The sequence below is a fragment of the Triturus cristatus genome, chromosome 3_1 (genome assembly GCF_964204655.1).
Source record: "Triturus cristatus chromosome 3_1, aTriCri1.1, whole genome shotgun sequence".
NCBI classification, from domain to species: domain Eukaryota; kingdom Metazoa; phylum Chordata; class Amphibia; order Caudata; family Salamandridae; genus Triturus; species Triturus cristatus.
Genome location: NC_140583.1, coordinates 267433939 through 267448598, shown reverse-complemented (window position 1 = coordinate 267448598; position 14660 = coordinate 267433939). Strand labels below are relative to the sequence as shown.

The 14660-nt window shown below is 46.3% G+C and overlaps 1 protein-coding gene across 8 annotated transcripts in view; it reads right to left on the bottom strand.

The window, feature by feature from the left end:
* LINGO1 (leucine rich repeat and Ig domain containing 1) overlaps nucleotides 1-14660 on the bottom strand; it is a 3568664-nt gene that overhangs the window by 2755701 nt on the left and 798303 nt on the right. The window contains exon 1 of one of the 8 annotated variants that reach the window (XM_085643858.1): nucleotides 7819-7931. The exons of the other annotated variants lie outside the window; for them this stretch is intronic. The gene's annotated coding sequence lies outside the window, so the exon portion shown is untranslated. Of the gene's footprint in view, nucleotides 1-7818; nucleotides 7932-14660 lie in introns of those variants that run through there. 8 annotated transcript variants of the gene reach the window in all.

Sequence of the window (14660 nt, the reverse complement as noted above, 5' to 3'; positions counted from 1 at the left end):
AGGGGGTATCGAAGTTCTGAGAGACAGGGAAGGGCACAGGGGGCACAGCTAATGTGTCATGGTGACAGGTAGCTAATGGTCTGCCAAAGTGAGAAGTACTTGAGGAATCCATCATGTCATCACTACATTAGTAAAGTCATATCTCTGAATAGCTGCCATACTTTTTCAGTGCTTAATTTGTTAAAATGAGAGTGTCAGGGCCCTCATCAGGAGGCCTCTGCAGCTTGTACCACCGCTTGCCTGTGCCAGCGCTGCCACTGAACATGCCAACATAACCACAACACACCTACAAGTGTGACAATTCAGACTATTCCATGCCTCAAAAAATATAAGAATGTCTTTGATAGCAGGTATTAGTCTTTTTCAATGTATTTTGAAATAATAACTATGTCTAAAGTGCAGTGCTGACAATTAAGCGCCGGTGCTGAGCACCGGGAATCACCGGCTCAAATTAAGCACCGTTTTCATATTATTTAAGGTGCTTGCTAGGCCTGGGCGGTAAATTCCGTTCCGCTCGCGGAATTTGCGGAAGTTGGGTAATTTCGCGTTCCGCGGAGAACGCGAAATTGCCCAAAATTCTGCTTTCCGCGACTTCGCGAAATTTTTTGCTTGTTCGCGTTCTCAAAATGCGTGTTCGTGAGATATTTCTCCCCGAGCACGCAAACAGCGATTGTGAACAGGAAAAAGCATCGCGAACAAGCAATTCCGCGTGTTCGCGGAATTTCTGCGTGTTCGCGGAGATTTTTTACCGTTTCGCGGAGATTTGAGTAACGCGATTACGCAAATTCCGCCCACCCCTAGTGCTTGCACGTCTCAGCAGGCCCACAATACTCATAACAGGAAGTACCAACAATTGTTAACACAGCAGTAATAAATGTAAGGATCAGGGGCAGTGGTTCTGAGCAGAGCCACAGTATACTTACTATACTAACAAGCATTGGCAAAGCCAACAGGGCTTGCGATAGCTGCCAGCCTCTTGGCTTTGTCTGTACTTGTTTTTTGTGTCATGGTATCTCAAAACTTTACAGTAGGGTAGGTTGTCAGGCTTGGCTTCAATTAAAAAAAAAAAAAAAAAAGAGTAAAAGTTAAAAAAATAATTGTCTCAAAAAGCATTCATTGCTGTGGCAGTCCCTTGCACTTTGGGAAACTAAATTGCATGTCTAAGTGCTCCTTATAAAAATGCAGAATGCCGTCATTCACAGCAAAGTTAGCCAATGACTAAAATAAGCTGATCCACTGCTGCACACAAGGGAGTCCCCACACTCTGGCTGAAGACTGTGCAGCTGCAGCTCGGAGTGCTTTAAAAAATATATGAAGCCCTCCCGGGGTCATGAATTCAAGGACTCAAGAGACTACCATAACTGTGAATGTTCCTAGAGGGGCTCTTGAGTTCTTTGAAGCTCCCCACGACATTTAAAGAAGAGCTTGGTGGTGCCCCAGTCCATTCCAAGGGCTCCACGAGCATCGGACAGATCTTTTAAAAAGCCCTCACAGGGCATTACGGGCACTTCCCAGCAAGAGAAGTGAATGTGAAATGAGCCGCTACTCTGCTTTATATTGTTTTTAATTCGGGGAGGGAGCATGTGGCCCTGTCCCTTGGCATTTTAATGGCCCCGGGGATCTCATCCCCTGGGGTCTGATGCATTTTTAGATCGAGAGGTGGACATAGGTGACCGTCTCCAAGAGTTTTGAAGTACCCACGGTCCCCATCTCCTAGTGCCAATATCTATTTAATGAGGAGGGAGTGGGCATCTCCCCTGACCTAACCTTTTAAAGGAACCGGGGACCCCATAAGCCCTAGGGCTGATATCTTTTTAATGGATTTTTAAAGGCCCGGGGCCACCCCTGGGCCAGTGTAATGTTAATTTGTGGAGAGGAGAATGGGCCCCCCACCCTGAGCCACATAATGGCTTAAGCGACCCTGTTCCCCAGGGCACAACTGCAGCAGTGTCCTGAGCAAGTCCGTGGCTGGGATAGTGAGGGCAAGAAACAGAAATCCAACCAATTCTCCGCTCTCTCCCAGGCAGGGAAAACAGGTTTCGTTCTGCTGGGTGGGAGCAAACCAGTGTAGGGGGCTCCTGACACACCTCGGATGGGTACAAGCAGAGGAGCCGGCAGGGGCCATGGGCCAACCTCCTGCAGCCCCCAGGCCTCTCATTGCTGTGAGTGCCTCAGATGAGACTAGGGCACCCATGGCTAATTTTTATTTATTTATTCTCCGTGGATGTGGGCTCCAGGGCCATGTAATGGATCATGCGGGAGGGACCACACTCACCCTTTCCCTTTAAATAAGGATGTAGATTTTGGGGATGGGATACCCAGGGCCATGTAATGGCTTGGCAGGGGAAGCTGTTCGTCACCTCCCCTCAAATAATAATACACCAAGCACCCGGCCTGGGCCCACCCGGTGAGAGGGTGGATTAAAATAAAAAAAAGGGGGTGGCCACCATTTTGTAAACATTTTTACAGGGAGGCCACTTTTTTAAAAACATTTTTAAAGCAGATCCACAGTACTGCTAAATAAATATTTACATTTTTGGCCCAAGAAGGTCATCTAGGAGCCCAGGCCTCATAAGTTTTTTAAACCTTATGTTAGGACAGGGGACTGAGTCCAGGAGTCCTAAACTGGCTACCGCAACATCTTTTTTGATGGTGTGTCAGCCAATTAGATCTTAACTTTTGATTTTTTGGATCCATGGATCCTCCATGGCCTGAAAAAAACAAAGTGTTTTAAACCAAATTTCTATAAAATTACTAAACAAATGTACACCAAATCACAAAAATCACACTTTCTGGACCAAGATCTTGCTTTCTCCCAAACTTGGTGTAATTACATTCACCCGTTTTGGCTGTAGCTGTGTCAAATTTTCCTATGGAAAAAAAGAATGTGGAAAATGTGTTTTGGTACCCCTCTTCCCTTTTTCTCAGCCCCTGCTCGACAGATCACCTTGTACCTTTCCGGAAAGGAGCTGAGGTGGAACAACATTTTTTTTTGGGGGGGGGCGGGAATTTCAAGAAGATTCGTCGAACAGCACCAAAGTTATCCTATGAAAACATGGTCCTAACTATAACTACCCAGTGTGTGTGTCTGTGTATGTATATATAGCCATTGCGTTGCATCGCCTGGGCAGTTTCCCTACCAAATGGAAATTAGCATCAGTCCTTCCGTTCTGAAAAAAGCCAAATTTAGTCAGCACAGACCCAAACAACTATTGGGCCATTTCCAGACTGCCCATCCCTGCTAAAATGTCGGAGAAGGCTATGAATATAGAAATTACAGCCTTTGTTGAAGCTCATGGACATCTTGACCCTACTCAGTTCAGGTTTAGAAGCCGCCACAGCACCGAACGTGCTTTGATCACAGCATCAGAGCCGATTACACAAACAGTGGGCTCCGGAGACAAAGCTGAACTGGTGCTTTTAGCATTAAATACTGTCAATCATAACACACTACTAGACTGTCTTGCCTCAATTGGAATCAAGTGGCGTGAACTCTTACTGCTGAAATCCTTTATCACCGATTGAGAACAATTTTTTGCTTTAGTGGATTTTAACTCTCTAACTTTCACACTTCCTTGCAGCATTCCCCAGGGCTCTTTGTTGAGCCCTACCCCTTTTTATATTTATGTTGCCCCACTGGCAAAACTGATTCAGTCCTTTGGGGTCTCGGAAGTGTCCTAAGCGGATGACACCCAAATTGTGATGCCTGTGCCTAGTAACACCACTGATATTGTCACGCGTTTCCACCACTGCCAGCTTCAGGTCGGGAATTGGATGGCTTCAAATTGTTTAAAGCTTAATTTCAACAAAATGGAGGCACTACACTTCAGGAAAAATGTCTCCTTTTGGTTGCCAACATGGTGGCCGTAGGAACTCGGATCTCTCCCTACACCTGTAGGTAAGGTGAAGAACTTGGGAGTAACCTTTGATAGTCAACCCTCCTTTGAGGGCCATGTTAAAACCATCATTGCCGCCTCATTCTTCACAGTGAACCTCCTTAGAAAGACTTCCTCCTTCATTCCTCAGCATCTACAAAAAACTGTAACTGTAACTACAGGCCTCATACTCTAAAGGTTGACTACTGAAATGCTTTGTTCGTCAACATCAGGAAAAAGTGGCTGACTAAAATCCAAATGTACAAAATGCAGCTGCCTGTCTGCTTCTGGGCATTCCTAAGCACAAATCTGCTTCCTCCGCGCTTGGGTGCCTGCACTGGCTCCCAATCAGAAAGCGCATTGATTTTTAGGCGCTGTGCATCGCCTTTAAAGCACTCCAGGGAATTGGCCTGGAGTACTTTAAGCACAGTTTTCAGGGGTCTGCTTCAGCACATAATCTCGTAGTGCCCAAGTACAAAGAGACAGACATGGGCAGTAGAAGCATTTTGGTGGGCACAACCAGATTTTGGAATTCCCTCCTCCAGGAATTGAAAAGGAAAACAGAGTTGTTAGCCTTTAGGAAAGCACTTAAAACCCTGCTCTTTAACCAATAAGTCTATCCTCCTTCCTTCTTCAGTCTTCTATTTCTGAGTCAGCGCCTAGACACCATTGGGTTTTAGATGCGCTTTACACATTCCATTTTCATTTCATTTAAAAACAAAGGTGCCCCCCTGAGCCTTATTAGGCCCTGGAGGCCCCATACTCACGGTCCTTTTCTTTTAAAGGAAAGAGAGGCCAAGTGTTCTGCCTCCCAGAGCCTTATTTTTTATAAAAGGGGATGGGACTGTGTAGCCCCCTCCCTGAGCCTTATTCAGCCCTGGTATCCGATCCCCAGGGCCTTTAAAAAAAAAATTTGAAGGGGAGGGGTGGGGGCACGTTGCTACCCTCCCAAAGCCTGGAGACCCCATCCTCAAGGACTTTTTTATGAAAGAGGAGGGGAATCAATGTGGCCCTCCCTCCCTGAGCCTTATAAAGCCCTGGGGACCCCATTTTCACAGGGACATTCTAGTTGGTAAACAAAGGGGCTGCATGGCCTCCCTCTCTGAGCCCTGTTAGACCCTGGGAACCCCATCCCCTAGGACTGTTTTTTATAGAATGAGGGGGGGCTTGTGGCCCCCCTCCTTAAACCTCTAAATCCCCAAGGAAGGCCACGCACCTCCCGTCCCGAGCCTTTTTTGACCCCATCCCCTGGGACCCCCACTGTCAAAGGTGGGTGCCCTAGTGCCCACCAAGGGCACCCACCATATACTCGCTAGGGGCTGCGGAGGGAGCCCCAAGGCCCCTGTGGCCTGAGTGGTTCTCCGCATGCAGCGGGAGCCGGCATTGCTACTAATGCTTCTCCTTCCGGGATGGAGCAACATTTCTAACTGTTTCCCTGCCCGCATCAGTGCGGGCAGTGAAACAGATTAAAAGTCTGCTCCCAGCCGGTGGAAGCATTTGGAAAGGTCCTGCCGACTGAGAGCAGACTTTTTGTTTGATCCCGCTTGGCAGGAGATTAAAAAATGCTCCCTCCAAGCGGGAACAAATACAAGTTTCCTTGCCAGCTCTGGGGTGGCCAGGGAAACCGCTACGTCTTTGGAGGAGGTCCACGCAACCCCTCCCTCCTTTTTTTTTAACAATTTCGGCCATGGGGGTGGGCTCTCTGGGTCTTTCGAGGCATGGAGAGGGGGAAGTACAGCCCCCCTGCCCATTTTATAAAATGTCAGCTCCCTGGAACCTGTCATGGCTCGGAGGGCATGTAGCGTGGCCCCCTCCCTATTTTTAGACATTTCAGCCCAGGGGTACACTCCCCAAGGCCTCTAATGGCTCAAGGAGGGAAGGGGTCAAACTCCCCATATGCATTAACCCCTTCGATGCGCATGACGGAGCGGTTCCGTCGTGCTCATCGGTTGCGCTGTGCGTATGACGGAACCGCTCCGTCATGGCCCCGCCCGCGCAATAGAACCTCCAGCACAGCACGGTAATCCGTGCCGCGCTGAAGGGGTTAATTTCAGCCCCAGGGCCTGTCATGGGTCAGGGACAGGGGGCGCGTGGCCCCGCTCCCCTTCAGTATTGAAATCGGCCCCACGGCATGGGTTCGCTGGGGCCTCCGGAGGCTTGGGGAGGGAGGTACACAGCTTCCACAGATGTATCCAGCACCAGGGCTTGCACTATTGTTCTGAAGTCACTGTCCGGAATAAAGGGTTGGACTTTGTTCAGGAAGGAGAGCCTCGTACCATTGGTGAGCATCCTTTAAAAGTTGTAAAACACCCCAATATTGACTGAGACTTTATAGTTCTGGTATTGAGCTGTGTGTTGATCTGCTCTATGGATTGAGTTCTGGGTTGGCAAGTGCTGGGCTTGACCGGGCTAGAATGACCTAGTCAATTCTTGGCTCCGAGATGAACCGGGCTTGGAGCTGGGTCCCAGATTCAATAGAATGGACTATTAATTGAGGTGGTACATGTTCTCAGCTGCACAGTGGGGAGGGCTTGGTGATACAATGTGATGGGATAGACGGAACAAGTTGCTGGGATGCTATTGTTAAAGACTGAGATCTGTAACGCCTGGCTTCCAAGATGGACTGATATGAGGCTGAGCTAAAAGGCATCAGTCAGTTATGGATCCTTGTCAAGGTGTTTGTAATGGTCATTGACGCAGTAACACAGCAAAATGTTGTAGGGTCATAGTGGACCTACGTTGAACGAGTGGCTTTTTTTTGCTTTTCTTTTAAATTTATATTCAAAAGTCAAATACTGATGAGACAGTTTAGCTAGCTTCTTGCATATCCAGAGACCTGCTGGTCACAGTTGTCAATCCTGTGGTGGCAACTGTCTATCCCACTACCAAGGGCGGTAAATGTGTCAGTAAGTTGAGTAATAATAACGCCTATCTATGGTTTAAGACCCTTCAGAAAATTCAGTTTGTGATGTGCACTTTAAAAATAGTGATGTTTGTTAATGTGGATATCAAAATGACAGTCAAATTAAAATAAAGAACTTAATTTTGGTACTAATATATATTAATTCCTTCCCTCCCTCTATGCTTTTAAATATGATCTTAACTGCACTCTTTAAGATACTCTGCCAAGCACCGTGGGTGGGTTTAGGGGGGGACCAGAAAGCATTGTGGCGCAGACGGCAGAACCGAGACAGAAAGAAAGGCTGCAGTACAAAGACCTGCTGGCATTCCGTGCACACACCCTTTCCTTTAGGGCACGATTCCTAAAAAAAAAAAAAAAAAAAGTGGGGAACTAACTAAGTTAGGCAGTATACAAGTGAAATCACGGCACGTGGCATCAAGGCATGTCGAATAACAGAAAGTAAAACAAATCGAGGGGAAACTTTTTACAGGTTCCACCAAGTTGCACAGCCATGAGCCCAGTATGAATCCAATGAATTAAATTCAATCTCCTGTTTTCTTTCTTAACTTTGATCCATTTTAATCTTCATCCTTAATTTTTACTATTACTTCGATTCATTTTATCCATACATTTTCTTCTGGAAAGATATTCAAACAAACTCCAAGGCACAGGTAGGTTCCACAGTTAATGATATTTTATTTAAAAAATAACCCAATGCATTTCGGGATAAAAATCCCTTCATCAGGGGCATCTAAAACATAAATCAAACAAAATAATAATATTTAATCGAACATCATCTGTACTGTGCATTTAACTAATTGACATACATTTCTAATAACTCCAAAGTATTAGAGAGGATAAATAGTACATTCCACATCTTAAACTCAATAATTTAAGCAAAAATGCACTTCATGATCACCTATTGTGCTCTCATATCTATAACTACGACATTATGACATTTGCTATGTGCTACCGTCATTTTGATATTAGACGATATTTCCTTAACTAACATCCAACAGTTTTAATGAAGTTCGCGCTTACCATAACATGCGTTTCTTCTTCCATCAAACCATGATAAATACAAGTTATGTAAACACACTTTTCCTCCGGATATAACATATTCCTTTTCGAGCGTGCCGCAGCGTGAATATTACATTTAAATGCACTCTTTGTCTGTCGGTGAAAACGTATTTCACCAAACTCCCCGCCCTTCTTAATTCTCATCAGGTGTTGAACTCACATTCGCCTAAACCCAATTAACGGTTCAGCTCATATACCGCTTTCGTGATCCTTATACTATAAAGACTACATATCCCAATATGCATCTTGTCATAGTTAATAAAACAACAAATGATCGTTTTTATACATTCTCACTTAAAAAATGCTTCCACATAACCACGTTATCCAATAACGGAATCAATCAAACCTCCGTTCCTCCCATAAATAAATACACTATGAATATCGGTGAGATAAAACAAAATGTTTCCACGACAGTTTAAATAAAGATTCCTTTTTCATCTTTCATTTTTTGCTTTTTGTGTGATAGACTGCCTGTGTACTCCTCATGCACATGTTTTTTACAGAGTTTAGGAACGCAATTCCTGTGCCATTAATATTCGCTCTTGGTTGCTTGCTCAAGTCTCCAGTTTTTTCCTTTTGATGTTTAAAGTTGATATAAACCATGTTCATCATTCTTTCCATATAGTTTATCATGGGTGCAATCTCAACTTGAAGACGAAAAATTCATGTTATGAAATGAGGTGGTGAGATGCACAGAAAGTGACATAACAGAACAGCCTATGATCTCACAGGATGGGACATCACAAGAAGTGGCATCAGATCTTAAGATCTCACACATATGTTTATCAGGTCTATCATGAACACATTTGAGTGCATTACAATATTTACCAACTGAGATTTTGCATCAGAGTTGTGCGAAAACAGTGACGCAACCTCAATGCAAAATCTGGACCTCAACTTATATATTTATTTTTTATAACCCTCCCACAACAAGGCAGTAAACCTACACAGGCACAAAACCGGCCCACACACCTCCCCCCCACCAGGGAAATGCCCGGTGCCCTCTATGGCCAGTCCGGCCCTGTACGTGCGAGGTAAAGTGCCCTGACACTTAACACTTGAATGAGTAGAACTATAGCGCTATAAAAAGTCTCAATTTTGAAGCATCTTGTGGGGTTAAGACACCTGCTGAAAGATCTTTCTGTCCCCAGTAAAGCTCTTGGAATAATAATAATAATGTTAAGATGACCCTGGCGGATTACATATTTGCTGTAGAGATATGTGTTTTGTCTAGTCCCAGTTTTATATCAAGTAGTGTACAGTGTTAATATGACTTCTGCAAAACACATTATGTAACACGCAGATGACAGATTTTTGTTTTATGTAAATGGATAAGTAGGTTACTGCTTTCAACGGGAAACATCCTTAACCACGAAGGCTTTTCTACGCGTTACGTTTACAATGGCACTCTTACCACGTAAATGTCTTTATCACGCGTATGCCTTCCACGGCCGTCTTTACCACGCAAGCTTCACTGGAACCAGTTCATCTTCCTAAGGTTCAGTCCGTTTTTGATGTCGGCGGCGAAGACGTGTGTTCAAAGGTAAAAAAAGAAAAGGGTGGCTTAGGGGTGCTTGGAGGGTCTCCCCCCAAAAATAAAAAATAAATGCATGCTTGGGAAAAAAAAGGGGGCTTGGGGTCTCCCCCCCCCCCCCCCCCAAAAAAACGAACATGTAAGAACGAAGGAAAGTGGTGACAATCGGCGTCGTTTTAGAGGAAACGGAATGACGCTTCCTCTTTACGACGTAGGACGTAATCAAAGAAGATCGAGGAGAAGACGTGAAGAGTTAAGGAGAATAAAAGTATTAAATATATATATACTGTTTAAGGGTACCGGGCAGGGGTAATAATAATGATTGGGTGGTCACGTAAGGGTACAGGGGAGGGGTATAACCTTTACCAAGAGTATTCCATTACCATGCAAGTATGCGTGGTAAAGGAATATTCGTGGAAAAGGTTGTGCGTGGAAATGGCATTCCGTTGTAACGCATGCGTGGTAAAGGCATGCGTTGCAACGGAATGCGTTGTAACGGCATACAACCGCTTTCAACACAGAGAGCCTTTTGTTACTTGCAGTTCATAAATTGTATCCATCTAATGTAGCACAGCGAGCTATAAAGGGCATGTGGCTACTACACCTTGTAACCCTCACAGTCTTATGTAACACATCTTGTACCTTGATTTACACATACATGATTTATTGTCAATGTATAATGTGTACGTGTACAGTGCCGGACTGTGAACAGCAGCCAGCCCTGGCAGATTGCTGCTCGACCGGCCCTGGGAGAAGGGGGGAAGTGGGGTGCTAGCAATTAGCACCGTTCCCGCTTTTGTTACCGGGGGGTAATATTACAGCACTGCTGCAAAACCAGCCCCCAGTGACAAAATCGGTCCCCACAGGCACAAAACCGGCCCCCACACCTCCCACCCACCAGGGAAATGCCCAGTGCCCTCTATGGCCCGTCCGGCCCTGTACGTGTGATGTAAAGTAAGGGTGGACGGAGTGCTCTGCTCCGCCCACGGAGTGTACGTAGTGCTGCCTGCTTCGTGTGCCACAAACTAGGCGTAGCAGGCAGCACTATGCACATGGCGTGGCGGAGCAGAGCTGCCCGCCACCCGCCTCCCGCCCACCCTCATTTTAAAATAATTTTAACTATTTTAAAGTATGAAAATTCCTTACCTGAGGTGCGGCGTCCCGGGGCTCCCTCTTCCTGGTGCAACCGCAACTTCATCCTCACAAATGCGCATGCACGGACGCCCGTGCATGTGCATTTGTGAGGAAGAAGTTGCGGTTGCACCAGGAAGAGGGAGCCCCGGGACGCCGCACCTCAGGTAAGGAATTTTCATACTTTAAAATAGTTACAATTATTTTTAAATGAGGGCGGGCGGGGGGCGGGAGGCGCGTAGTGGGGCTACGCAGAGTGTGCGAGTGTGCGTAGATTTGGCCACACTACGCAATGCTCCACGTATCCCCACTACGCCCAGGGTTAATGTAAAGTACCCTGACACTTTACATTTGAATGAGTAGAACTATAGCGCTATAAAAGAAAGAAAACTAAATAATGGCATTTACATTTTTATGAAAATACTGGGACAGACCTCTGACATTCTTACAGTGCATGCATATGATTTATATACAGGGACTGAAAAAATGCAAGTGCATGCCTCTCTTAAGTACCTGCTTCCCCTCCATTACATTTAAGTGTGGGGCTCCCCGCAGCTCCCAGCCAGGATACTCCCAAGAAAAGGAGGCCTGATGGCCCCTTAACTTCAGTCTTTGTTATGGGCCCACATGAAATCTGGTAAGCCTCCTCCCCATCTTAATGTTGCTGCAGGTAACAAAAGCAGACACCCTGCAGGCGCTGCTGAATGTGTGCCGGTGTCTTAAAATTGCACAGGGACAAGTTTAGCATATTTTGTAAGGCCCAACCTCTTGGTAGGGTAGACGGCAACCACCCTGTATGAAAAAAAGGGCAAACGCTGTCTACACTCGACTTGTGCCCTGCTTTCCTAGTGCCCTTCTCACCTCTGTTCACTAGTGGAAACCCTGTTCCACATTTGGCTGCTAGTTCGGGCTTGCCGTGACCACCCGAGCCAGTGTAGACCACCGCACACCACTCTCCCGATGTACCTCTTTGTTGACTTCCAATTTCTGCACTTGGATCACACATAGCGCCATCAATGCACCTGCTCTGTCTTCACCTGTGTGGCGAAACTCATGTTTGTGGTCCACAGTCCTACCTTTTAACTCCTTCCGTGCTCATGACGGAACCAAGCCGTCATGAGCCACGGTTGCCGTGTGCTCATGACGGAGTGGTTCCGTCATGCTGCGGCCGTTGGCGGCCGCGCCGCCCACGCGGTGCTAATTCCCCGCCTGTGCGGGCGATTAGCGCTGTGGGCGGAGTCATGACGGAACCACTCGGTCATGAGCACAGCCCAACCGTGGCTCATGACGGCGTGGCTCCGTCATGAGCACCGGGCCACCGGGCTGCCCCCCCGCACCCCCCAACGCTGCGGCGGAATTTCCGCCGTAGCGAAGGGGTTAAGTAGGGACAGCACAACGCCCACCTTTATCATTATACATCTGTCCTCCCCCGCATTTTGCCTGCTATTCCAGTACTGAGGACACACTGTCATTACTACCAATGTACCTCCGTTCCTGGCTGCAGTTGCCCTGACATTCCTGATCCCAGCACTGAAAACACTACAAACAGCTATACCAATGCATAACTCAAACAGCGGCGGCACTTATGTCTCAAATCATATTGCATTTATTTGAAGCACATTGCATATGTAACCATGAACGCATTTATTCATGTTTCTACTTGTCTCGAAGTTACACGTGCATCTATAATCATGTATTAGAAGGGCACATTGAAATGCTTGACTAAAGTTAGCTTAACTCAAGGCCTTCATTTGAAATGCATTTTGCTTGCTCTGCATGTGTTTCCTTTGAAGGTGAGTTCTCATGATTTCATAGCTTGAGAAAGGAGTATTGTTGTATTATTGATAGTGAGGTCTGAGAGAGGAAATCTTGGCGGGAGCGTGAAGAGCTAATGAGCTAAAGAAGCCGGATCAGGAACAGAGGGATACTCAAGGTTACCGTGGCTGTCCAAGTTCTGTGGGATGGGAGAGTCTGGTGATGCTGCCATTGCACAATGTGGAGTTTATCACAATTGGTTCCTGGACGGGTGGAGGGAGAGATACGTCGGATGTTGGCTATATGTGTGTGATTTACTTAATGTATACACTGTTAGAATTTATACAGATCTCTTTGGATTTTGGGAGGTGCAGACCTTGTTGCTTCCATTCTTCTATGCAAGTGTGTGGCTTTATGCTAAACACCTGTCCCCTTTACAAGATTTCTACTGAAATATATGCCGATACATTCCCACTTCCCTGAATCCTGTGAGATTTTCCCTAAGAAATGATCACAATTTAGATTTTGAAATCCATTCATGTTTAGGCAGCAGGAGGGGAGTTTCTTAGAGCAACACCAATTCCTACTTCTTGGTATCTGTATTGATCTGACTGCCTTTATTGTATGCTTTATGATATTGAGTCGGAATTTGCTTTGACGCCTTAATTTGCTTGCTATAATACTTTACTTTTATAAAATGTTCCTGATTTTCGTATGTACTGGAATGATAACTAACTTGTAATAAACCCACTTAACCTTAGTACCGATTCCTGGCCCTTATTCTGTGGTGGAATGGGCTAAACAAACATTAAATTGTTTTTTTAATTTATTTTGCTTCTCAGTCAGTCAAAAAGATTAACCAGGTGAGAAATGGTAACCACTTTCCAGCAAGCTCCCAACCCCAACCTGTGCCTGCTGTGGGCTCCCTGCGTTGGCTTTGAAGCACGTGACTGGTATGTATGCACAAGCACGGAGACGAGGAGGAGTGTGGAAGGAGAATGGGGTGGAGGCTTTAGCACTGTAGACTGCCTGGGTGTTTTTCCTCCTACATTTTTGCATGGAACAGGCTGACCTAGATTCCCTTCTGGCAGAGCCGCCTCTCTCACAGCATTGCTCAGCATGAAGGCCCTCCCTGGGCCACTATGCCCAGGCTTCTTAGAAGCCAAGCTCTGGCACATTGGTTTTCCTTGCCTCTCCTCCCTCTTTCCAGGACTCCCACTAGCTCTTATCTGCAAGTCCGGAAGTGGAATCAAATGATGCCCATACAAAACTGTTTAATGCAGCTCTGCTCGCTTCCTCCCCACTATCTCTCTGTCTTGTAATCCATTCACTGTCTCTCTTCTTCACCCAGTACACGCTATCTCTCGGTTTCCTCACTCTCTCCGTCTCTCTCTTGCTCTTTCTACCGACCCCCCCGGTCTTTTTCCTCTGAACCTCCCCACATTGCCCGCTACAATTAACCTCTGGGAAAAAGAAAAAATTAGAAGTGCAAGTAGTAGCCAAAGACCTTTAAAAACCACCCTCTAAGGGTCCCAGCGCCCTGAGAAAATGCCCAATGGCAAAAATAGCCAATCAGGCCCTGACCCTCTGTGCTTATGACACAGCACTGGGGATGTCCTTCAGAGAAAACAACCTCTTTACTGAAGTTTAGTATGTACAGAGCCTAACTCACTCTTATGGACCCGGACTATCAGGAAAGGGGAGATTCAAGTACAAAGGGGGCCTCACGTGTAATTCTTTGATAACTTGTAGCCATTTAACCAGACTGGAAAAACCTGGTTATCAAAGCTAGGTGCCTTAAAAACTACAAGTGGTTTGGCCTTTCCAGACTTTTGAGAAGGCCTTCTTGTGGGCTCAATTTTGAAAACCCTGAAAATATATCTTCCTTGTCGAATTTGACTTGCTACACTGCCCTACATGGTACAGAGTGCTTAAAAGTGTTGCAGGCATATACACCTATGTAAAAATGAGGCCTAATCCATCTCTGTTTAAAAACGTAAACATAACAAGATTTGTCCTAATCCAAATAGGCAACAGTGGTACAATGGTCGCACATCTTTAACTATAAGAGCAGTTCAAGATACTTAGACAGAAACAGCGATGCTCTGAACGCTAAAACACACCTGTTGCCACGATGTGTATATCTGGCAGGGCTGGACTAGCCGTAGCGGGCACCGGGAGTTTCCCCTGTGAGCCGCTAGGGCGGGGGCGGGTTTTGGGCCCCTGGGGGCCTTTTTTGTTACCGGGAGTCGGCTTTATCGGCCCCCTGTAACAAAATCGTCCGAAACCGGCCCTCGCAAACTGCTCGGCTGCACCCCCCTCATCCCAGGGAGGGCCGACCGAGCAGTTAGCCAGGGCCGGTTTCGGTTCCCAGTTCGGCCCT